Source organism: Cuculus canorus, chromosome 1 (genome assembly GCF_017976375.1).
Source record: "Cuculus canorus isolate bCucCan1 chromosome 1, bCucCan1.pri, whole genome shotgun sequence".
NCBI classification, from domain to species: domain Eukaryota; kingdom Metazoa; phylum Chordata; class Aves; order Cuculiformes; family Cuculidae; genus Cuculus; species Cuculus canorus.
In genome coordinates, this window is record NC_071401.1 from 143,690,975 (window position 1) to 143,716,024 (window position 25,050).

A 25,050-nucleotide genomic window follows, 5' to 3' on the forward strand; every position below is an offset into this window, starting at 1 on the left:
CCATACCAGGATGTGCCTCCTGGTGTACAGAAGAAAGGACTGACATCTGTAAAGAAGCTAATTACTGCTTTTGGGTTTTCAGAATTGTTTTTGCATTAAAAGACCTCTTCTTCCCCCATTTTTTTTTTTTTTTTACATTGAGGACAACCAGGAAAATAATTAAAAAAATAAAAAATCAAACCACAAGTTCTTCTCTATCTCCAGTCTCTGTTACCTTCCTTCCAAGTTTTACAACTCCACGCCTCCTTTCTACAACAGTAAGAAACGGCAAAAGAAAGGAGAGGGAAGCAACAGCACAAAATGTGTACCAAGACAAATTGGAGGAAAAAAAGATAAAAGAAATGTCAACCCGAAAAGGAAGGTTAAAGAAAGCATACCTCAACCGATGAATGAAAATAGTGACCTTGTAGCAAGAGACAAAGAGAAGGCTGAGGAACTCAACAAACTTTTGCGTCAGTCTTCACCAACGACCAGCCTCCCCCCTCCTGGGTCAATGGACAACAAGAAGGGGACCAGTGGGCTATAGGCCCTCCCACTGTGGGGGAGGCTCAGGTTCGTGACCACCTGAGGAACCTGAACATATCTAAGTCTATGGGACGTGACGAGATGTGTCCCAGAGTCCTTAGGCAACTGCCTTATTTGGTGGCCCAGCCACCCTCTAGCATATTTGAAAAATCACGGCAGTCAGGAGAAGTCCCCGGTGTTTGGAAGAAGGGTAACATTCTGCCCAGTGTTTTTGAGTTGATCATAAACCCCTCTTTTCTGATTTCTTCTGGACTCTGAAAGGTCTCACATTTTAAGAGTACAAGAATTACTTCTAGGAATATACAAGTGTGGCTACAAGCAAATGTCCCGTTTTGAAGATACAAGACAACTTTGGAATAAGTTATCATAGAAAGGCAGCATGCATGCTATGTCTTAAGGAGGCAGTAGGCTACTTCCTGTAAGACCTTTTCATCCTTATGTATGAGAAGAGTTGTCAGAATGGTTCAGACCATTAGTTACAGCCCTCGAGAGATGAGTAGATGATCTAAGAAGTCATTCTATGAGTGTGAATAATTCACAGCACGTTATTTCTTGTTTTGAGGAGAGAAAGACATCCCCTAGGTTTTCAGTACGTCCCTGAAATTCAGATCTCCTTGCCCAGGGGATTATATATACTGGTTCCTAGTAGGATTTCTCGTGTGTGTACCTTGTGCGGTCTTTCCCTGATGACAGAAGGGTTACCACATGTGATAGTTGATCTTAGCCAGGTGCCAGGCGGCCAGAGAAAGGGAGAGCCATGGATGAAGCAGCTGATTTCAGCAGCATCTTTTGAAGCAAGAAGGGAGGTGGTCCAGGGCATGGGAAAGGAGGCAGGAAGGAAGGGATGTTGAGACCACCAAGAGGGAAGATGAGGAGATGCTAACTGTCTAAGTGTAAACACTGCCCAGGTAAATTTGAGAGTAAATTTGTCCCTGTTACAGAGGGGAGATGGAGAAAAGGGGTAGCATTCCCCAACAAAGTGTTGTCCAACCACACACAGACAGAGACACAGGATTTTTTTCAAACAAATCCATTTCTACGTTCTTAGAGGGTAAACTCTTCCTGCGCCTCCTCACAGGAGGAGCATCACAACTGTGAGCAGGTGCAGTGGACAAGCAGGGGCCCGGCTTCTCTGCAGTTCACAACAGGGTGGAGGAGGAAGCAGACCATGTTCTCTGGCAAGCGCTCCACCCAGGCGCAGGATGGTGTTGCTGGCGTCTTCCCCACAGTGCCCGGCTCTGATGGAACAGCATTCCAGCGGAGAGTCTGAGGGACAGAAGCAGGCGGTCAATGATGTTGAGCTTGTGGGAGCTGAGGGCGTCATAGGCACTGGCTTGGTGCTGTGCCTGGAAGCAGCTCAGTCAGAAAGTTGTTCTTGGGAAGGGATTGGCCAATGCAGTGGAGGTAACCACTGCAAATGTCAACCTGTGGAAGAATGGCTCATGATTTAATAGCAGTGAACAATCCAGGCTTTGCTGTCTGTAGCTAGGCCTGACTTTGAGATGAGATAAAAGGGAGTAGAATACAAGAATGTGGAATCCAGCGCGGGAAAGTCCCAAAGAGTTGTGATGAGAACTTTGTATCTGCCCCTTTTGCGTGCTCAAGAGTGTCTGGCCAGTTGCGTGACAGCATAAGGCGCGTGAACAGCGGGACATAACCAATTAGGATTTGTTTTGTTAGCGCGTGCAGTATTGGGATAAGTATATAAGAAGTGTAAGGTGCATGAATAAATGAGAACGATCGTACTCATATTGAGACTCCATCGTTACTCCGGGTCCGCCTCCCACTCCGACATCTGGTAGCAGAGGATGGTCACAGGACACCTTTAACTTCTCCGAGACTGCGGTAAGCAGCTAGAGGAGGGGAGTGGGAAACTGGGGCTAAGGGAAGCGCTGCCTGTGCATAGTCAAGGTAGACAGGTGGTGTGAGGTCGCTACTCGCCCCTTAGGGATAATTATGGAAACAGAAGCTGCGGCCACGCTACTTGTGGGAATCCTCTCTAAGAGAGGGCATGAACTGCCCGCAAAACTGCTGATAGAACTTCTACATTTAGGTAGAAAATGGGGACACTTTACTGATCTGCACATGATGTTTTTTGTTACGGAGTGGTGAGATTATGGAGAAACGTTGTGGCAAAAGACTATATCAGGAACAGACAAGGATGAAAAGGAAGTTAAAGCTGTTCGGAGGGACTGCACGATCACGAAAAAGGGCAAAGAGCCTCTTGGGGGCTGTGGGGAAACTTGGCGAACTGTTGTTAATACTTTACAAGCGCTGAAGGCCGAGTCAAAAGTTGCCGCTTTCGCTGTGTGCGCCATAGCCTGCCCCAATCCCCCGGCTGAAACTCATCCTATCACGACGAGTCGTATGAGCGCTTTCTTTGGGGTGAGCCAGAATTGCCCAATGAAAGGAATGACTGGGAAAGTTTGTACCAGCGCCTGCGAGCTCTTAAATCCGGCTGTAAAAAGGGGGAATGCGTCTGAGGACATAGACAGCCCCAGTGCGCCGGAGGCACCCATCAGAGGGCGGAAGTGCACTGACACAGGAACCGGAAGTGCCCACAGTAGCCGGCTGCGCTGATAAAGTGCGGGGCGGCCCGAGCCGTCGGGCTAGCGAGGAATCAGAGGAGGAAGAAAATGCTACGAAAATGCTGTAGCAACCAAGGACTGTTACCTGTTAAACAATTGATACAAACCTTATCTTATAATATAAGTGCATATTGTAAGTGTTGTATGTGTTCGGTACCATGTATAGTTTAAATATTCATACCATCGTGCTCTTCTTATTGACTGGTCGTAAACAGTATTGTATAGGTATATTAAGCCAGCTCTCAAAAGAGTGGTTCTGTGTGTGTATGCGTGTGTGTGTTTAAAGCGCTTTAAACGTTTGTAAGATTTGCAAATTGGGTTTTGGTTATAGGAGCTTGAGCCTCTGTTTGTTTCGATTAATCTTAAAAATGCAACTCTGAGACCTTTCAATCTCAAACGTCCACTAAGCCGGCAAACAGGTAGATTTACCTGGGACCTTTGAAGTGAAAGGCTGCAGAGGACACAATTTCAAACTGAAAAAAAAAAAAATACAAAAAGAATGTAGACAATAGAAAAAGAAAATGGAAAAAACCCCAGCCCTGTGGCTGTGTGTGAGGTTTCCCGCCCCCCCCCCCCCCCCCCCCCCCATTCCTCCCCGCCCTTACTCCTGATATGTGAAGGTTTTTTGTTTTGTTTCAGCTTGGCAGTCCTTACCTCTCTCTAGGGGAGTAACAATTTATGAAGAACACTCTGCATTCCAGTGTCCCTTATAAGAACCGTTTGATGAACTGGCACTGCAGACATTGAGAGATATGCTGAGAGATAAAGGACTTGTTGTTGCACCTGAAAAAGTACAAAGGTCAGCTCTGTGGAAGTATTTGAAAATCGTACTGACGGCCAGTTTACGTGTTGTTAAAGATGTTCAAACGTTGTTAGGGAATATTCAGTGGGTCCACCGTTGTGTGGACAGTTCCAACTCTGATATTGTTCCCTTGACTGTGTTGTTGCACAATGCCAACACAGCCTCCAAAATTGAGCTTACCGCAGATCAAAGGACTCTTTTACAAAAAATCAGTTGTCGCTTACAAAATATCTTGGTCATCTTGGAAGATACTGAATTTACCGATATCGCTCTTGGTTTGTAACAATAGCGAATCCCCATATGCAGTCATCTGTCAATGGCAAAACAAAAGAGGGGAATCTGGGAAGAACGGAGACCTGGATGACCCTGCCATTGCCAGTAGTAAGAGAACTGATAAAGCTGAATCATTTTGGGTATTGGAATGGGTGTTTCTGGGTGTGCAGCCAAAAACGAGCATTCAAACCAGACCCGAAGCTGTGGCAGAGTTAGTACGAAAAGGCAGATCTCGAATTATTGAGATCATCGGTCAAGAACCTGCAGACATTAGCATTCCAGTTAATGCTGTAGACCTAGAGTGGTGGTTACGAAATGTAATACCACTTCAGGAATCCCTATTAGGATTTGAAGGACAAATACATTTGCAGCAGCCGCAAGGGAAAAAAGTGGCAGATATTGTCACAAAATCAGTGGCTGGAGAGAACGAAAGTCAGTATGCAACCACTGGTGGGTGGCCTTACTGTATATACTGACGCCGGAAAAGGACTGCATCGTGCTGTTTGTGTATGGCACAAACGTGCTGAATGGCACAAGCATATTTTGGAGGGACAGCCCCAAGATTCTTTACAGACCTTAGAATTAACTTCTGTTGGTTGGGCCCTGTTGAATTGGCTAACCACCCCTCTTAATGTTGTAACGGACTCATTGTGTGTAGCAGGAGTAGTCCCAAGATTAGAGGATGCTCTTTTAAGACAGACAACTAACCCAAGATTAGGAGCATTGTTTGTGCAATTACGCTCCACGCTTCAACAACGCACATAGCCTTGTTGTGTTATTCATGTGTGAAGTCATCAACTTGATGTGGGACTAGGAAGGGGTAATCAGATAGCAGATAGCTTCGTTAGTCCAGCTCAGCATATGCCCCCTACGGATAAATTTTGTGTAGCAAGACAGTCACGACCAATTTCACCAGAATGCCAAAGGATTAAAACGACAGTATGGCTTAACAGAGAATGAAGCCCGTAGTATTGTACAAGCCTGTCCAAGATGTGGAAATCATGGTCCAGGAATAGGGATCGGAGTTAACCCTAAAGGACTAAAGTCCTTAGAGCTTTGGCAAGCGGATGTCACTCACATTGGGGAATTTGGAAGACTAAAATATGTTCACATGACAATCGATACCTTTTCAAAATTTGTATGGGCAACCGCATTACCTGGTGAGAAAGCACAACACGTGTGTAAACACCTGTTGTCCTGCTTTGCTGTAATGGGGGTGCCTGAGACCATAAAAACGGATAATGGGCCTGCCTATACTAGTCAAAAGACGAGGGTCTTTTTGTCCAAGTGGGGAGTCCAACATATTACAGGAATACCACACTCTCCCACTGGGCAGGCTTTAGTGGAGCGAACTCATCAAGTGTTGAAAGATTATTTACAAAGACAAAAAGACACTGAAATGGGTGTGCAAATGAGATTGAATAAGGTTTTGTTCACATTAAACTATTTGTGTTTAATGAGTGATAGAGAAGAGCCACCGGTGATAATACATCATCAAAGTATAAGGTTGAATGAAAAGACAATTATCCCCAGCTTTCGAGTATTGTATAGAGATCCAGTAACGGGAATATGGAAAGGACCTGTTGCTGTAATATTTAATGGTCGAGGATATATGTGTGTTTCCACAGAAGGTGGTCCTAGGTGGTTACCAGCAAAAAGTATTCGACCCTACCTACAGACGTCATCAGAACGTGATCAACGGCCTACACAAGAAGATCCTGCACAGGAATGAATGAAGAAAGCTGTAATTGTGGGAATTGTGATCCCTGGGTGTTGCATAATTGTGGTGACTGTGATAATAATCAGTGGCCCTGTAATACGGACTATTAAGGATCAAAATAATGGTCTCTTGGGAGCACGGCGACTGGGAGTGCGGCGAAGAGGAGCGATGCAAAGAGGAGCGAGGCAAAGAGGTGCGGGGCACGTTATTACAAAGGGGCAGTTTGAGCGGCAGTTCAAGCGGACAGGGCGAGCAGGAAGGGCTCAGGGAGAGGCTGGTGGTGGATCAGACGGGGCAGCGGACCATGGTGGCTACCAGGCAGAAAATTAAAACTGTTCTGGGAGCAGCAGCGAACAGGATGGATGTTGCCACCCAGACAGAGCCTCAGTGGGTCCATGCAGCTACGCAGACCCTGGGCTGTAGGCAGTGCCCCCCTCCCACACCAGCCTGTGCCTCTGGTACCGGCTACACTTGTGGGAGCTGTGCGCGAGTCGGAGAACTCCTTCACATGGTGGCAGAGCTGAGGGAGGAGGTGAACAGATTAAGGACTATCAGGGAATGTGAGAGGGACATAGATCTTTGGAGCAGTGCCCTCACACAAACCCAGCAGGCTGCTGGAGCCAGTGCAGCGGAGCAGCTCGATCCTACAATCTGTGAGGCAGGGAGAACAAGAGATGGGGGATGGCAGCAAGTTCCTGTCCGGCGCAGGAAACCTGCTCCCCCCACCCGGACAACTAACCCCCAGATAGCCCTCAGAAATCAATATGAAGCGCTGCAGGAGGAACCTATCCCCCAGGAAGAAGAAGATGGTCCCCACAGCCTAGATTTCTCGTGTGTGTACCTTGTGCGGTCTTTCCCTGATGACAGAAGGGTTACCACATGTGATAGTTGATCTTAGCCAGGTGCCAGGCGGCCAGAGAAAGGGAGAGCCAGTGATGAAGCAGCTGATTTCAGCAGCATCTTTTGAAGCAAGAAGGGAGGTGGTCCAGGGCATGGGAAAGGAGGCAGGAAGGAAGGGATGTTGAGACCACCAAGAGAGAAGATGAGGAGATGCTAACTGTCTAAGTGTAAACACTGCCCAGGTAAATTTGAGAGTAAATTTGTCCCTGTTACAGAGGGGAGATGGAGAAAAGGGGTAGCATTCCCCAACAAAGTGTTGTCCAACCACACACTGACAGAGACACAGGATTTTTTTCAAACAAATCTATTTCTACGTTCTTAGAGGGTAAACTCTTCCTGCGCCTCCTCACAGGAGGAGCATCACAACTGTGAGCAGGTGCAGTGGATAAGCAGGGGCCCGGCTTCTCTGCAGTTCACAACGGGGTGGAGGAGGAAGCAGACCACGTTCTCTGGCAAGCGCTCCACCCAGGCGCAGGACAGTGTTGCTGGCGTCTTCCCCACAGTGCCCGGCTCTGATGGAACAGCATTCCAGCGGAGAGTCTGAGGGACAGAAGCAGGCGGTCAATGATGTTGAGCTTGTGGGTGCTGAGGGCTTCATAGGCGCTGGCTTGGTGCCGTGCCTGGAAGCAGCTCAGTCAGAAAGTTGTTCTTGGGAAGGGATTGGCCAATGCAGTGGAGGTAACCACCTAACCCAGAGAGACATCTGGCTTGTCTTGTCAGAAATCCTGCTTCTCCTCTCCCTCCTCGTGCACACTGCTTGAGGTTCTTTTTTGGCTGCCGCTGTTGGAGTCAGCACTCTGCTGCCTGCGCAGCCAATAGAGCCCAAAGAGCATCAGAAGGGTATCAGCCAATACCCAAAACCACCAGTTGCGGAAGGCAGCAAGGAGCATGTTTTCCTGGCTGAGCCCATGAGGCTCCTGACTCATCTTCTCCATTTCCTCCATTAGCCAAGTCATCTCCTCAAGCTGCTCTTCCTCACGCTGCTTCAGGACATCTTGCGTAGTAGCTACATTGCTCCATTCCTCCACCTTCGCTGTGCACTGCACAAGGCTCAGGACGGTCAGGATGTGGGTAATGCCCATACCCATGGCCTGGAGGAGAAGGGAGAGAAGGAGCTCAGCAGGGCTGGGAGGGGCAGGAGATGCAGGGGCCCAGGGCTTGGTTGTGGAGGGGGTGAGGGAGCTGGGAGGCATTAAGGGGAAGGTTTATGAGTGCAGTGAGGATGGGGGCACATCCCTGCATCCTCCTGGCCTTGTTTGCAGCCAGCGTTGAGGAGGGTGCCTGCCCTGCGCACGGTGTTCCCCACAGCGGCTGCATCCTCCACCTGACCTTAGGAGCCCCCTGAGCCACCGGTGCTTTGCCCTCGGCTCTGGTCCAGCCCAGCCTTGATTGCACCTGCCCTACTCACCGCTGGCACGAAGACGTACTGCAGTGGCAGCACTGCCAGCTGGCACTCCTGGGGACAGCCTTTTGTGACACGTTCTCGGTCCTGTCCTAGGCACCGGAGTCCCATGGCAAGAGTGTGTCCGGCCAGCCACAGCCACTGTCCCTGGCGATGTGAAAAGCACAATCCCTTTGGTTGGAACTAGATGATCTTAAAGCCCCTTGTGACCCAAACCATCCTATGATTCTATGGCAGAGCTCCTGGAGCCCTGAAACTTCCCCACAAAGAGCAGCAGGGGCAGCATGGCACCATCCTTAAGTTGCACAGGGAGCTCTACACTTGGCTGATCCTGAGCTCAGTCCCCTGGTGCCCTCCACGGCACCAGCAGCAGCACCAGTAGCAGCAGTGAGGAGCCTTTGAGGAGAATTTATTTCTCCTGCCTTGATAGACATGCAAGTAGCAGCCAGGCTTCCGCTACTCCAACCTATATTTGATCATGATATACCTGCGTTGTAGCCAGGGCCTTTGGACTTCCCAGGGAAAAATAGAACCAGGAATGCACGGATCAGAAGAGTTTGGAGCCATATCTCTTAGTTGTCACACTACTGCTACTCAGGCATTGCTGTGTGCGTACAAGAAATCCGACAGGTCTCCTTCAGCTCCTGGAAGCGGGCACTTGGGGTGACTTCTGAGCCTGGTGGGAAACTGCCACCTTAGTGCACACCCTCAGAGTGTAAATAGCACAGAGAGGAGGGAGAAGAGATATTCTTTCTCCTGCTGGAATTGTTAATAACATTCCAAGACGTGATGCATTTGAAGGTGAAGTCCAAGGAAGGTACAGGGTGCCCATACCAGGATGTGCCTCCTGGTGTACAGAAGAAAGGACTGACATCTGTAAAGAAGCTAATTACTGCTTTTGGGTTTTCAGAATTGTTTTTGCATTAAAAGACCTCTTCTTCCCCCATTTTTATTTTTTACATTGAGGACAACCAGAAAAATAATTTGAAAAATAAAAAATCAAACCAAGATTTCTTCTCTATCTCCAGTCTCTGTTACCTTCTTTCCAAGTTTTACAACTCCACGCCTTCTTTCTACAACAGTAAGAAACGGAAAAAAAAAGGAGAGGGAAGCAACAGCACAAAATGTGTACCAAGACAAATTGGAGGAAAAAAAAGATAAAAGAAATGTCAACCCGAAAAGGAAGGTTAAAGAAAGCATACCTCAACCGATGAATGAAAATAGTGACCTTGTAGCAAGAGACAAAGAGAAGGCTGAGGAACTCAACAAACTTTTGCGTCAGTCTTCACCAACGACCAGCCTCCCCCCTCCTGGGTCAATGGACAACAAGAAGGGGACCAGTGGGCTATAGGCCCTCCCACTGTGGGGGAGGCTCAGGTTCATGACCACCTGAGGAACCTGAACATATCTAAGTCTATGGGACGTGACGAGATGTGTCCCAGAGTCCTTAGGCAACTGCCTTATTTGGTGGCCCAGCCACCCTCTAGCATATTTGAAAAGTCACGGCAGTCAGGAGAAGTCCCCGGTGTTTGGAAGAAGGGTAACATTCTGCCCAGTGTTTTTGTGTCGATCATAAACCCCTCTTTTCTGATTTCTTCTGGACTCTGAAAGGTCTCACATTTTAAGAGTACAAGAATTACTTCTAGGAATATACAAGTGTGGCTACAAGCAAATGTCCCGTTTTGAAGATACAAGACAACTTTGGAATTAGTTATCATAGAAAGGCAGCATGCATGCTATGTCTTAAGGAGGCAGTAGGCTACTTCCTGTAAGACCTTTTCATCCTTATGTATGAGAAGAGTTGTCAGAATGGTTCAGACCATTAGTTACAGCACTCGAGAGATGAGTAGATGATCTAAGAAGTCATTCTATGAGTGTGAATAATTCACAGCACGTTGTTTCTTGTTGTGAGGAGAGAACGACATCACCTATATTTTCAGTACGTCCCTGAAATTCAGATATCCTTGCCCAGAGGTCCTATACTTGTCTTGGTCAAATCTTGCCCTGCCTCAGATGACCATGGTAACTCTCAGGGAAAGAACAGTAACCTGCTGCACCTCCCTACAAGATAGAGATGGTGCTGTGCCCTTCCTCCGGCCCTCAGCTTTTGGGTCGAGAGGAGCTATGTCTGTGATAGCCCCAGCATAGATTTTTTTACCTTTATTAGCTACCAAGTACTGGAGCCACAGCTCTGTCCTGAGCAAAGCTCTTGATTATCCCTTGATCCTATGCATGCACTGCACCTTGACAGGACATGACAAATGGCAGTATGGGCTGAGTTGGAGGAAACAGGACATTTTAGTATGTAAGAATCCCTAGGAGAGGAGGGAAGAGTGCTTTCTTTGATCTTGGGTCATGTTTGCATTGTGTGAGTTATGGGTGCTCTGCAGTGACTGTGTGATTTGTGCTTATTTGGGGACTTTACTGAGTTTTTGCTTCCCTGTTGTGTGGCAGAAGGGGTTTGGTGAGGTGCTTTCCTAGTCTTGAAGGGGGGTGGGCCTTGACCAGGTAGAAATAAGAGGCAGTAGCCAAGTGGTTTGTGCACACAGCAAACAAGGAGCAGGGAAGAGGTCTTCAGTCAGAAGACTATAGAGAGCACCAGGTCATCTTGCTGTCCTTTGCTTTGTCATGTCACATGTGCCTACGTACAGTCACTTCTTATTAATTAGACAAGCAGAGTTTGAACAGGGCACAAAGGTAAGAAGATAAGATAAAATAAGTTTTCAAAAAGTAAGGATTTAAATTTAAGACCCAAGAGACTCAGTAGATGTGTATATGCTGCCATGCAGTTTCCCCTGCAGGATGTCACAGAAAGGCTGTGGCATCAGAGTCAAAGACTTAATTCCTGAATCTCTTGCTGGGGCCAAGGGAAGAGAAGAAATATGTCGAACAGCACTTAGGGGATAGTGGGGAGTTTGCTTTGCTTTGTTTTGTTTTGAAACTTGGAATAAGTCCTGCCCCCTCGACTACTCTTAGAACTCGATCCTGGCTTTGGTTTGAATCCCTGACCCATGACTGTCTCTGCAAAGGAGGACGTGTATTTTCGGAGCTGTATGTTCTGGTTTGCCAAGCCTGGTTGGAAAGCTGTGCAGAAAGGAAAGGGATTCCTGGGGACAAAGGCTTTTAATGGCTGTGCAAATCTAGTCATGGGCAACTCTGTCCTGTCTTGCTTTTGGTGATATGCCAAGACCATGCTGTGAAACATTCCCTTGTTTGTTTTTTTTATTTCTCCTATTCTTTTACAGGCTGTACAATAGTTTCCTGCCCAGCCTGGGATACAGCCAGGACAGGGAGCTTTACTCCACTGGCCCACTGGCTGCCTAGGATGGCTGTTCTGGACCAGAGACATGCTCACTCTGGTTTGTCATTTGCCAGAAGGCACTAGACTTTTCCAAAATATGCTTTATTTAGTGGTCTCTGGAGAGGGATGAGTGATTACAGGCAATCTGGTGCCTTTCTCAACTTTGTATTTCAAGAGGAGATGGAATGAGCTCTTTTCCTCACAGACTAAACCCACCTCCAAAGAAAAAAGCTATCTGTCACTTTCTTACATTCTGGAGAGGGGCCATCACAGTGTAGTGCACTGTAAGCCTCCCTCTCAAATGTGGAAGCATGTCTCCACATGGATAAACAGTCCTGGTCAGGCATAGTTAGGTTTTTTTTGAGTCTGTGGGTGGAGGGTATTTGAACTCTTTGAGAATATATTGATTTCATAGTGACAAGATGGGAAAATGCTATGAAAGAATTTCCTTTCTTCTTTTTTTTTTTTTAAAAAAAAAAATAGTTACCTTTTCAATGAGTTACCAACCCTAGCCAGCAGTTAAAAGATCCCACTTTTAGAAGTTATTTGGTGCCTACAATTTTATATAATGTAATTTGCAATATGACCCTTATCCCTCTTCTGCAGTTCAGACAGCCTTGGCATTTTCTTTGCATTTAGGTGTGCTTGAGTTCAGTCTCACTTTCCTGCTTCCCCACTCTCCGGGAAGTTGGAGTTGGGCTTTATTAGGGCAGAGGGTGCTGGACTGTCAGGTTACTTCCAGGGGGACATCTCTCCAAGCAGCTATCACATGCAAGCAAGTGTGCAGTCAGAGGAGGCAGCAGCAAAACCTTTGCTCTTCGGTCATAGGTCTCCTGCGAGGCTTCATGTGAAGAAGAGAAAGGCAAAAGGGAGTAGGTCCCTTTCAGAAAGTTAGAGATACCGATCGGAGATGTTGTGCATCTCCACATGTGTGTGTATGTGTCGGGGCATCTGAGAGATACTTAGACCTTGGTATTTTTTTTGTCTTAATTGCACCCCTGACGTCGATATTGTGACAAATAGCAGAAACTAAATAGATTGCTGCTGGCGTTTCGAGCTTGTGAGGCTATGAATTTTGACTATAAGTAGATGTAATTTGTAATCTTGGTAAAACTTCCCAAAATTTCTTCGCTCTCTGGAAGGAAGGGAAGAGTGTTTTACTGACCCCGGGCAGAGGCATCAGAGAAACCTTGTTCTAGCCAAACTCCCTTGGACTGGCTGACGTACAGCACATTGAACGACAGCAAAGCAATTTCCCAACGTCTGATTCTATCAATAGAAGCAAATCTGCCCCAGGCTGAAACACAATTGCTGCAAACAAGGGCTTGTTTCAGTTGTGTGCATCACATGGACAAGAAGCAGCAAGGCTGCAGGCTGGAGACATTTTCCACCGTGATGCAGGCACTCTCCCTTCCTACATAGTGATAAATGAGATTGCACCTGCATGGCACTTCACAGAGGAGCTGGGCCTTAACTCTTCCTCCTCCTCTGGTTCCCAGGACCGCTGTATTTATCATGATGGAGCATCTGTGGTGGGCAGTGGTTATACTGTCCCTGTTGTTAACTTGCCCTGGCTTACATCTCATACCCAAATGTATCCTCTTTTTCTTCCATAACTATCACATTTTTCCCCACACCCCTGTGGTTTTCAGGTCAAACACAACCACACAATAAGGCTTCATCTCCCTGTAGGAGAGCATTGCTGTACAGTTGTACGTGGAAGTGGCATAAGCTCTATCAGTATAACTGTACTTATGCTGATTTAAAGCATCTACCTCAGAACTTTTTTATCGGCATAAGCTTGTTAATAAAGAGGGAAAAAAAAATCACATGCTCTCCTGGCAGAGTTTTACCAATGATGTAACTAGACCTAAGGGCACATTTACTTTAAAGTTAGGTTGGTTTAACACAGTATGTGATTTCAGTTAAATCTTCCAAGTATGTGAGGACACTTCTATTTATGTTCCATTCATGCTAATTTTAATTTATATTAAGTCCATCAGGATCAAATCTGAGCTAAGCTGAACACAGCATTACTTTTCACGCTGCTTTGGATGGATTAGAAGCAATAGAGCTAAATCATCAGAGTCCCTTGTGAGAGCAATTTCACTGACAGAATGATGCTCAGGTCTTTTAACTACATTTATCAGAAAGACCTGCAGAAACAGACACACTTTCATCAGTGTGACTATGTCCAACTATCACCCAAATGGTTTTTAAACTGGAACTATTATGCTTGCAAAGTAGCCTGCTCTGGTTTAATCTAGCCTAACTAATTTTGATTTAGATAGGCAATATTCGCTGCTTATGTGTAGACAAGACCTAAGAAAGCTCCCTGCAGCAGGTGGGTACTGTAACCCTGCTGTTACACAAGTCCTTTTGTAAGTCTTTCTCCCTGCAGAGGTCCCATGAATGGTATCAGTGACAGCTTTTGCTTCTGATTCCCAGGGCTTCATGTCCCTTGGTGTGCTGGCCAGAAGGTGCACATCACGGGGACACTGGACACCCAGTTTCACTCAGACACCCCTGAGGCAGGGGAGATAGCTGGGTGGATGGGGACGAGAGGAGACTCTGCCATGCTCAGAGACCAGATATCACCATGGAGACCAGTGGTATGTGGCCTCCTGAACCCTCTGGGGCCCTCTGGGAACACTAGCATCCCTGTGTCACCTGGACCTCAGGCACGCTTGCAGTCTGGGGACTCTGGCCTTTGGAGCATCTCTGGAGAAACCTGAATGCCTAAAGACAGGTGTTGTACACTTTCCAATGCTAATCAGCAATCAGCTCGAGAGCTTTCTTGCAGCTTCAGGGAGGTAGGCGCTGGTAACTAAATTTTGCACTTTGGAAGGGCAACTCAAATCTGGCTTTTCCCATCAGGAAACTGAACCTGTGTCACAGTGAGGTGCTGTAGCTATTTGCATGATCAGACAAATAGACTGGACTACCCGCAGGTATGGGCGATCCTCCAGCACCACCGCCAGCTGTTGCTGAGGAAGGAGACTTTGTGATGGTGCAGAGGCCTGAGCTTTCACTGTGCTTTAGCTGTTAACAAATGCCACAGGCATGCTACCCCTTGTGAAGGAGTGTGTTTCTTTCCTCTTAGAAACTTCCATATATCAGTCCTATTTATTTCAATCAAATGGAAAATTTGGTCATATACCTAGAAGTACTTTATCCAAACAACCTGAAGGTGAAGGCTTTCAGTGAAAGAAAGAAGAGGGAAAATGCCATTGTGACCTCTTTGAATGCATTGATTTTATTTTAGTAGCCTTTTATTTCTCTTCTACCTAGTATCCCCCTTCCTCCCATAACACATCTCAGGATTTGTCAGATTGATCTTCTTCATTTTGTGGTGGAGGACTCTTGGTACTTCAGGTCTCACTTGATGACCAGAAGCTCAGTGCTGATAAATCTTTAGCAGAGGAAGCTTTTCTCCTAGGTGTTACTCAATCATATGGGTTAAGGTGAAGTGCACAGGACAAACAACAAAAAAAGCACTGAGTTTAACAGAAGCTGGCTGTTTCACAGCTGATAAAGTCTTACTGCCAGTATCTCCAGTGACATTATCTCACTAGTTCTCCCTGCCCCTACAGAGTTGCAGAGGAAAAAATGAATAGGTGAGCCCTGAAGAAAGTGCTCCAACCCAATCTATTTTTCTTTTGCAGGTCACCTTAAATCTCCCTCAGGGTGGAAATTCCTTTTCTTTTCTTGTACCTATTTTCTGTTTTGTTCTTACTGTATTTATTTATGTTTTTTTGTTCCTCTACCATGTTCTGCTTTGTTTGTGCTGCTGGCAGTGGAAGTGATTTAAGATGCCCAGTCTTTGTAACAAGTAATCTCCAGATGAAATTGCTCCCAAGGGTTCCTAGCAGCTGCAGGGACAAGTGGCATAAATGTAGATTTAAGATCAGTAGGTGAAGGTGTGCCAGGTTGACTATCTGGATGTCAGATGCCCACCAAAGCCACTCTATCACTCCCCTTTCACCTAGACAGGGTAGAGAAAATATAATGAAAGGCTTATTGGTCAAAACAAGGGCAGGGAGTCAGCGCTCACCAATCACTGTCATGGGCAAAACAGGCTCAACTTGGAGAAAATTAATTAAATACCAACCATATCAGAGTAGGATAATGAGAAATAAAATCTGAATCTTAAAACATCTTCCCCCCATCCCTTCCTTTTTCCCACGCTCAACTTCACTCCCAACTCTCTACCTCCCCCCACCCCAGTGGTGCAGTGGTTCCCCCACGCCCTGAGGAGGACTCCTCACACTCTTCCTCTGCTCCAGTGTAGGGTCCCTTTCAGAGGAGAAACTCCTCCAGGAACTTCTCCAGTGTAAGTCCTTCCAACAGGCTCCAGTACATCGCAAGCTGCTCCAGCATGGATCTCTTCCATGGATGCAGTCCTTCAGGAACAGGCTGCTCCAGTGTGGGTCCCCCATGGGGTCACAGGTCCTGCCACAAAACCTGCTCCACCCTGAGCTCTTCACTCTCCATGAATCCACAGGTCCTGCTAGGAGACAGCTTCAGCATGGACTCCTCATGAGGTCACAGCTAGCTGTGGAAAGTATTTGACAGGTTTCCAGGGGAAGGATAGTTCAAAGAATCTGTGTGCCCTTAGAGCATGGCTGATAGCCTGTGGAGAACTACAAATCTGTGGGGCACAACTTCTCCCTATGCTGTAGGAATGGCTCATCCCACTTTGACTGGGAGCAGTTGCACAAGGTGTCCAAGATCAGGAGGAATCCAGGTTCTGGCAGTATTAAGAGCCCAGGCCCTGATGACAAAGCCACCCTTAATCCCACCAGGGGAGTTTTCAACAGGCCATCTGGGTTGGGAGTCCTGTGTAGCACCTGTGGGTGGAACCTGGGGGAGTTGAGCCCAGGAATTGTCCTGCATTACCTGCCCTGGTCTTAGACATTTTCCCTGTCTATACCCTGATGTCCACCTTTTATGGAAGGATGGCTTGGGTGCAGGAATCAGATCAGACCTGAGCTTTTGGCCTGCTCATGGAGGGAGGCAAGCCAGGTTGGCCCCCAACACATGTTGGCAGGATTGCTGAGGTTGTGGAGGAGAAGGCTGTGGGCTCAAAAAAGCAATCTCTGCCAGACCTGACGGTTTTGCTTCCCTTTGGAGGTGATAGACTTGGTGGGCTTAATCAGAGGTGGGCAGCGTCACAGCTAGTAGCAGCTCTTTCCAGTGAGTGCAGCCCTATTCCTCTTCACAAATGATCCTTGAGTGATTATACTTCTGCTTATTTTACAATGATTGTGCTAATGATTTTTGCAAATGAATTTTAAACAAAGAGATGGCTAGCCTGATTATTTGGCTGGTTTTACTGCCATTATTGCATCCAATAGCTGTTATTCAGAAAACGCTCTTTGCACTTGTGTTTACTCACCCAAATTATATGGTGGGGTTGGGCTTTTTTACTGGATACCTCCCAAGCCACCAAAAGCTTTGGAGGTGGCAGCCCAAATGCTTTAAATGCAAATACTCAAGCCAGTGAGTATTTGTCTGAGTATCTGCCAAGCTCCCGTATTCTGGGAACACACTGATGAATCAAAATTTAGTCTCATGAATGTTTATGGACAACAACCAAGAATGCAGCTCCAAATCCCAGCCTTCCAAACAAATTCTGCTTCTTTCCTAAGGCTAAAGGTTTGGCCTTTAGCCTTGAGAAGAGGAGGCTGAGGGGAGACCTTATTACTCTCTACAACTACCTGAAAGGAGGTTGTGAAGAGGAGGGAGCTGGCCTCTTCTCCCAAGTGACAGGGGACAGGACTAGAGGGAATGGCCTGAAGCTCCGTCAGGGGAGGTTCAGGTTGGATATCAGAAAAAAATTCTTCACAGTAAGAGTCATTGGGTACTGGAACAGGCTGCCCAGGGAGGTGGTCGAGTCGCCTTCCCTGGAGGTGTTTAAGGAACGGGTGGATGAAGTACTTAGGGACATGGTTTAGGGAGTGTTAGGAATGGTTGGACTCGATGATCCAATGGGTCCTTTCCAACCTTGTGATTCTGTGATTCTGTGATTCTGTATGTTCCCAAAGTCATTTGGGCTTACCAGTCCATGTCTAGTTCTAGCCAAGTCCTCTCTTCTTGGTCAAACTTTCCTTTCTTCTGGGAAAGGAAGGGGTTGCTCAGACTGATGCTGAGGAAAATTCTTGCTCCCCAATGCCTTCGATACTTGTTGTCTGCTTCTAGTTCTGACTCGCACAACAAATATTGTACAGGAAACATTTGTTGCTTTAAAATTCGGTTTTCATCCCTTCAGTGGAGATGGCTGCTTTCTGGACTGTTTTTCTGAAAGCCAGGAGTGCATGAGGTGGGGACATGGTTTACTGTGCTTCCAGTGAAAGGGGTGAATGTCTTTGTCTATGGCATCTCGTGTTTCCAGTGGACCCACTGTGATTCTCAGGTGTTTCTCAGCCAGGATAGTGTGGGGAGCTATGAAAATTCGTATAGCAGGCTGGTTCCCTCAGGCCTGAGACCTGCCGCCTGCCCTGCAATCAAATCTCTATTGTCTCTGTCTTTTTATTTTAGGAGGTGTCACATCAGCAATGGGTCTAGAAGAAGATTGAAGACCAAGAGGGAACAATGATGGACAGGCTAATGCCAGGCATCATGTGCTCAGGAAGATGTGAGTTAGGATATCTCTGTATCTCTTTCATTCCTTTTGACAAAAGGATTCCAGGGCCTTTGCTGCTGTCTCTCCATGAAAACTACCATCTTGCAGGTACCTGCTCTAATTTGGTTTGTTTGGCTGAAGCAAATCTGGTCTGGTAGCATGGCATTGCTTTCACAAAGCCCTTATCCAGCTTGGGTCCAATGGCAGCTGCAAAGCAAGCCACATAGACGATGGAGACCTGGGCCTCCTAAATGGTGCAGCACATCCAGGGCTGTATCTGAGCATTTCACAGCAGACATGAGAAGTGCACCTCTAAGAGTCTTGCTTTTACCAAGAGCTGTGAAGAAGCTCTGCGCAACGCTGTAAGCTCTGGCTCACCAGACAGGGACTTGATCTCACTCCTATGGGACTCAGCTGGCAGCAATTCCAGCAGAACTCCATGGTGTGATAGGCAATAATTATTTCCCTGTTCTGCAGTATGTCGTCCCTGCCCTTGCAGGTCTGGCCAGTGCTGGCTGTGCTCACTTGCATAAATGCAGGATGGGTTTTCTAGGGAGTGAGGGCAGTTCAACGTTTTCAAGGGCTGCTTTTAACCCAAGACCAGAGTATATAGGAAGGACTTCTGACACAGAGGTAGTTGCCCTCTCTTTTAACTTTACTAGCTGCTAAATAAGAGGTACTCAAACTCATAGAATGGCACGAGGGACACAGGCTTACTGGTAGGGAGAGGGATCAGGGTGCTCTATTAGACCTCACAGCTCATTTTCAGAAGGAATTCCCACTCACAACATTTGCTCCAGCTCAGAGAGGATGACTTTTTTTTTTTTTCCCACGGTGTCTCCAACCTGTGCACGATCCTCCGACGCAGCTCTCAAATCCTCCTGGATTTACCTTTGCATCCTCTATGCAGCTGCAGCCAGCCCTGCTCACAGCAGAGACGAAGACCACCGTCCATCTGCAAACATAGAGGGCAAGGGTTGTGCAGAGCACCTTTAGCAAGGCCTCTCACATACTGCTGCAGACATGCTTGCAGGAATAGCTGCAGCAATATGGATTCAACCAAGCCCATGCAACCTGCTTGCCTGCTGCCTCCTCCATTTTTTGGTGCCAGGCCCTTTGTCTGCACTCCTGCCCATGCCCTTGGAGCCCCTTCTCTCCCAGCAATGTGTGTTTTTCCAGTGGCTCTGGGTACCTCCCTACTCCACCCCAGCGACATGCGGGGTGTTGATTTGACTGGACATGAGCTCAAAGCTCATTAAGAGCTCGTCGATACAGGCAATGAGGAGCTGTATGGGGTGAAGCAGGGGCAGAGGGGCCCTGCGGCAGGAGGGGCTCATAGTTCCCCTCTGTGTATAGGAGCAGGTCAGTATGTGCATTTCTGGGCTGGCATCTCTGTGAGCTGCGCTGTGTACCCCAAGGACCTGCAATCAACAAGCACTGGGAGGTAGGTGCATTCTATTGGGACAGTGGTGTCTGGTACTGGGGACATGGGCATTGGGGTTGAAGAAGTGAGTATTGCAGTGGTGCTGGTAGAACCACCTGCCTGCATCAGCATCTTCAGGGAAGGGCCACTGCAGGCACTGAGCTTTCCTCTGTCCACACTGGGTTGAATGTGGGGCTGAGGGGCTCATCACCCCAAGGGCAAAGCAGCATGAAGGATAGTTTCTGCTCCCAAAATGTGCTGAAGAAGTGAGCAAATTGGGGCAGACCTGTCTGCCTGGCCCTCAGCTGGGGCAGTGTGAAGTGGACATGCTGCCAAAGCAGGAGCAGATATTGTCTGTGTTTTATCGTCAGCTGCGCCACTGCTACACCTAAATTTCTTCTGCCAGTTGCCATTGCCATTGCAAAGTCCCCTTGGTCAAAAAGGTGTCGGTTGCTGGGAAGGCAGTGTCCTCAGCTGTCACCAGCACACAGAGCCAGCTGGATTCTCCTTTCTGTTAATGGTCAGCTGCAGCAACCAGCCTCCACTTCAAACACCCCTCATGCCAAGCACAAAGGGCCAGGGAGGGTGTTTCTGCTGCAGTGGAAAAGCAGGGCATGAGCCTCCTTCTCCCATCCAGGGAACCAGTGTGGCTAGGCAGGGCAAAGAGGAGGATGGTGGTCCCAGAGGAGCAACTAGAAACAGTATTGGGGACCTGAAAAGCAGAACGTGTCTCACAGTGCCTTTGGGCTGGAGGGTGAGCTGAAATGATAGCTCAGTAAAGACACTGTAACAACACTTAGGTGAAACCCTGGGCAGGGGTCTCCAGTGAGGAGGGCTCTGGGGATGGGCTATGTAGCATCCACAGGAGGGGAATTGGTACAGCTGCCTCTGCTGTAACTGGGCCTGTCCTTTCCAGATTTGTGTGCTGCAGTCCTAAGAATCAGCCTGAAACAGAGCATTTCAGGCACTCAGCAGAGGTCCTGCAAACTCTGCCAGTCTCTGGCAGTGGTGCTGAACTTCTCTTCCTGTAAAACTGGTGGGGTGTTTCAGGCAGTGTCTGTGCCCTTCCTCACTATTTATCTCCAAGGAACTCTGACCTTGAAGCAGGTGCCTTGCTCTGCAGGTGAAGCCCACCCCATCCCTTCTCTGTCTCCACAGCACCAGAGAACTGGCCAAATTAATCCACCCCCTCCCTCCCCTCTTACCTTCTCCCTGGTCCTCAGCTCCTGTGACTATTGCTTGAATGAAGAGACAGCTGCTGCTTGGCTAACAAAGGCTCCTCAGTTCACTGATGACCTTGTTATGGTTCTGTCAGCATCTGGTGAAGACCTCTGGCATGTTGAAATTTGGTTCTTTTCCCTCCAAGAGTAGTTCTGCCACAGTTTGGAATTTTCTGCTGAGGAGACCAAAAATCAAGCCAAAGACTTGCAGCTGGAAATGTGTTTTCTTTTGGAGAAACTTAACGGGCACAAGGAATAAACAACTAACGTCCTTATCTTGGGGTAGATCTTCCCACGGTGCTGGGTCCTATTCATTGGGGATACAGCAAGCAAGAGCCATGCCTGGCCTCTGTGAAGATGCTAATGCAGTCAGGGCTGTGCCTGGCCCTGGAGGGTCAGGGTCCACACTCTGATATGGACTGGCTCTGTAAGCTGTGTCTCAGGTCTCCAGCCAAGGCTTGGGGGCAATGGCCTTTCCTTTATCTGCATTATCTCCTGATATCACAATCCCTGGGGGAAGAGTTGCTCATTCTGCAACGCTCCATGGCTTGCAAGGAGAGGAGAAGGAATGTCTGAGTGTTAAGCCAGAAGAGATAATGCCCAGGTCATTGCAGGCTGATCCTAGATGGCAGGGGTTGGTGCCCTTACTAGGTAACGAGCACGTTTTCTGGACTGTTTTGAGGAAAACCTCAGCCAAGAGGCTGTCAGCTAACAGTGCTCACGCATGATTCCTGACGAGGGAGCTGGCTATGCTGTTCTTTATTTTCCACCCCAAAAGAGTGTACGAACAAGTGGAGCCTCAGAACAGCCCCAGGGCTCTGCGACATGATTATCTCCATTTTCATGGAGAAGGAGAACAAAGAGTTTTGGCATCTGAAAGTGGGACACAGCTTTTCGCTTGGCAGTGCTGCAGCAGGAAAACTATGTTGTCCTCTGCATAGTGAGGCTCAAGCCTTTCTCAGAGCCGAATATGTGTGCCAGTAGGTGCTGGGCAGCATCACAGGTGCCACATTTTGAATGAGTTCTTGGTGAATTGAAGCAGCATCTGGTAGCTGCCTTACCCTGCCCATAAGAAGCAGGAGAAAGGTGTGCTTTTTGCCTCATCCTCCTCCCATCTATCATTCCCTTTGTTCTTTCAGCTGAACGTAGTAGCAGAGGTTTTTGAACCAGAGCAGGGTTTTGACCCACTTCTCTTATTGCAAGAGCAGCAGCTGCTGGATGGCATGGAGCAAGCTGTAGTCATTAATTCCTGCAGATGGGCCATGTCCCCAGCTGTGAGCTTCCTGGCCACACGGGACATGCACAATGGCCAGTCCTTTGCACTTCTGCCACACAAGCTAAGGAGCAATCACTCTCCTGCCATGCAGGACACTTCAGGTCAGTCTCTGGATCATTCTGACACCTGTTTTTTGCTTTTTCCTTGTGTTTTTTTTTTTCCCCTTTTCACTTTTTCTTTATTAAATTGTGGCACCAAAGTCCAAGGTGACTTTCTCGGGTGAAAGTTGTCACTTTCTATTGCAAGACAAATTTCATCGAATTTGCTCTGTTTGATGACTTCATAAAGAAAAAAAGAAATTAAACAAACCCACAAACATATGCCCAATACACCAAATAACCACTGACATTACTTGCAAGGTCTCTGAAGGTCCATCAAATGCAGCTCTGCATGTACAAAGTTATTATTTCCCCTATTGCACATAGCACATATTTGTCTTTTTGGCACAGTACTTGTGTCTCCTGGCGAGATGGACAAATTTACCTCTATGAAGGCCATGGTCCCACTGAAGATTTGAGCTAAAATCGTAGCTCAGAGGTGCGGTTTTGATAAGGTAGTGGCCAGAAGGAGCAGTAACTCATGCTGCGTTGTCTGAGCTGTGACACTGCAGCCTCTCTGGGGGGAAAGAATGAAGGGGCCAATGCCAACCCCTGACCGCACTATGGTTGGACACCACACTGGACTGTAATGGAAGGGAACAGGAGCTATAAGGCATGTGAGAAATTCCATCTGAGATTGTCCTCTGTGATCATTTTTAGGCATTTCTGCCTCAGTGATGTTCTCACTGAAGTCACTAGAAGGTTTTTTTCCATTAGCCTTCCTAGAGTGGGATTATCCCTTAGCAAGGAACAAGGCAGGCAAAGGAAGCCACTCAATGTTGTTCCTGAGATGTATGTACAAGAAAAATGGAGAAATATGTGCAAAAAACCATTTACTGTCCTAGAGGAGGAATAGTTTGGGTATTTTTGCTCAGCAGCACTAACAATACTTGCTTTTCTCTTCATGATGTCCTCTGTCCCTCCACCTCTTGTGACAGGTCCCTTAAGGCAGTGTTTACTGTCTCTCCAGTCCCCCACACTATCCCATTTTCAGTACCCCTGCATGTCTCCAGACTGCCCTCCTAGGAGCTGCCTCACTCCTCCCTGGCCCTGTACATGCTGGCTTGCTGGCACAAGATGCATGATGGCGCACTCCCAATGCCACCCCATGGCCCTTCCTCAGGAAAAGCACTAAGATGAGTCTCTTGCCTCTCTCCGTGCCCTGCTTCTCCAGGAACTGGATGTCTTTGAGGGCTGTTCTCCTTTTTCAAGTATGGGTGAAACTCAGCAGTGAGCTCGAAATGTAACTTGCGGTGGGAATAGACAGACGAGCCCTTGTACAAGAACATTGGGCTAAAAGTGTCTATGTTTCTTTAGGTAGGGCAAAAGAATAGTGTAGGAAAACTGTATAAACTACTAGTGGTGTGCAACCAGCATCTCAGTGTGCCAGCCTGCACTGTATAAGGGAAGGAAATCACTTCTTTATTTAATCAGCACACTTAAAATGGGCAGAAATAGGACTTTAATCTTTCTAATGTGGTAATTTTGCTGAGGAGGATGGAGACAGGGATGCCTTTAAGCCACTTGTCTGTCTGCTCCAATCTTGAAGCCTGCAGGGGTTCAGGGAGCTGCATGCAGTCTGCTCGGAGGCTGCCACCATGGGAACAGAGCGAGGCTCCTCTTCAGTCCTCACACAGCTGCTCTTCTTGGGCTGGGTCTGGACAGTCTGCAGGAGCAAAGAGGGAGCCCTGCTGGCTCTCTGCTCCCTGAGGAAGCTTCTCAGGTGCCAGGATGAGCTTTAAACAAAAGTGCTTTTTAAATGGCTTAGAGACTGCATTGTATGCATCGCTCAAGAAAAGCACACAAAGAAACACATGAGGTAGCCCCAGCCACTGGGGCAGGAGCAGCAGTGGTGGGTGAAGCAGGGTCTGACTCAGCTTCGCACTGTGGGGTGAAAAGCCAAAGGAGATTCAAGTGGGCATCCAGGGAGGGCATTGCAATGGCTGACCTGATTCTTCCTGCTTGTGTAATGCAAAAATCAAGGTGCTGCTTGATAAAGCAACCATGCAGTAGGCTGCAGCCTGTGTCAGCAGCTCAGTTGCTTTTTTCAGGGCCATGAGGGACTGACACAGCCCTCCTAGAATTGTTGCTACGGGCCCCAAATTGTGTTCTGGCTTCATGTGCATGTCCTGTTTGTTTAATGGTTTACAAAATATGGCTCATGCCTGCCTTGCTGCCCTGCTCATTTGGATAGGATTGTGGTGTGGTGCCAACCTCACTTGCCATGTTACTAGAAGTGACGCGTGTCACCTGAGGCTGCTGGAGGAGGGAGGTTGGGAACAGCCACAGGTCACACATGGACATCAACAACCCAAGTCTCATGCAGGAGAGTGGAAAAAGGGGGTGGAGGCCACCTGGAAGATCCATCACCCAGGAGGGCTGATTTATTTTCTTCTCGTGTCCTCTGTGAGCGCTGCTTTCTCCAATAACCAAGCAACCTCCTTTCTTCAGAGGAAGGGAGATGAAAGGCTGGGTGGCTGTGATGGCTGTCTCTTGGGCAATAAATGGAGAGGGCTGTGAAACATAAGCCTCTCTGTTTACCTGACCCAGCCAGGCGGGACAGAGATGTTCCAGCCCAAAGCAAGTTCTGTGTGAGGTCAGCACTCCACCAGCACCCTTGGGTTCCCACAAGGGGCTTTTTCCCAGCCCCACCTGCTTTCACTGATGTGGGAAGCTCAAGCATATGCTCCTGCTGCAGCGAGCAGAAAGTCATCTGGGACTGCTGTGCCCTGATCAGCCAGTCACAGCTCTAAACAAGACGCAAGAGCCTTGGGGCTACTTGGCTGTCGTTAAAATGGTGTGGATGGAAGGAAAAGTCTAATTGACTGAACAACATCCTGCATTGTGTAATTAAACTAATTGTGGCTCTACCTGCATAGGTCAGAAGTGATTTATGT

At 47.7% G+C, this 25,050-nt stretch overlaps 1 protein-coding gene and 1 long non-coding RNA gene across 3 annotated transcripts in view; both read left to right on the forward strand.

Moving 5' to 3' along the window:
* The first annotated feature begins 2,227 nt into the window (after nt 1–2,227).
* LOC128851687 (uncharacterized) lies at nt 2,228–8,006 on the forward strand. The gene is made up of 3 exons (XR_008449105.1): nt 2,228–3,246; nt 3,753–3,912; nt 5,817–8,006. It is a non-coding gene; the product is annotated as an uncharacterized LOC128851687 (long non-coding RNA).
* An 11,401-nt stretch (nt 8,007–19,407) lies between these two features.
* LOC104056358 (sodium- and chloride-dependent GABA transporter 1) overlaps nt 19,408–25,050 on the forward strand; it is a 37,905-nt gene continuing 32,262 nt past the window's right edge. For both annotated transcript variants that reach the window (XM_009557609.2, XM_054062352.1), the window contains exon 1: nt 19,408–19,580. The gene's annotated coding sequence lies outside the window, so the exon portion shown is untranslated. The remainder of the gene's footprint in view (nt 19,581–25,050) is intronic.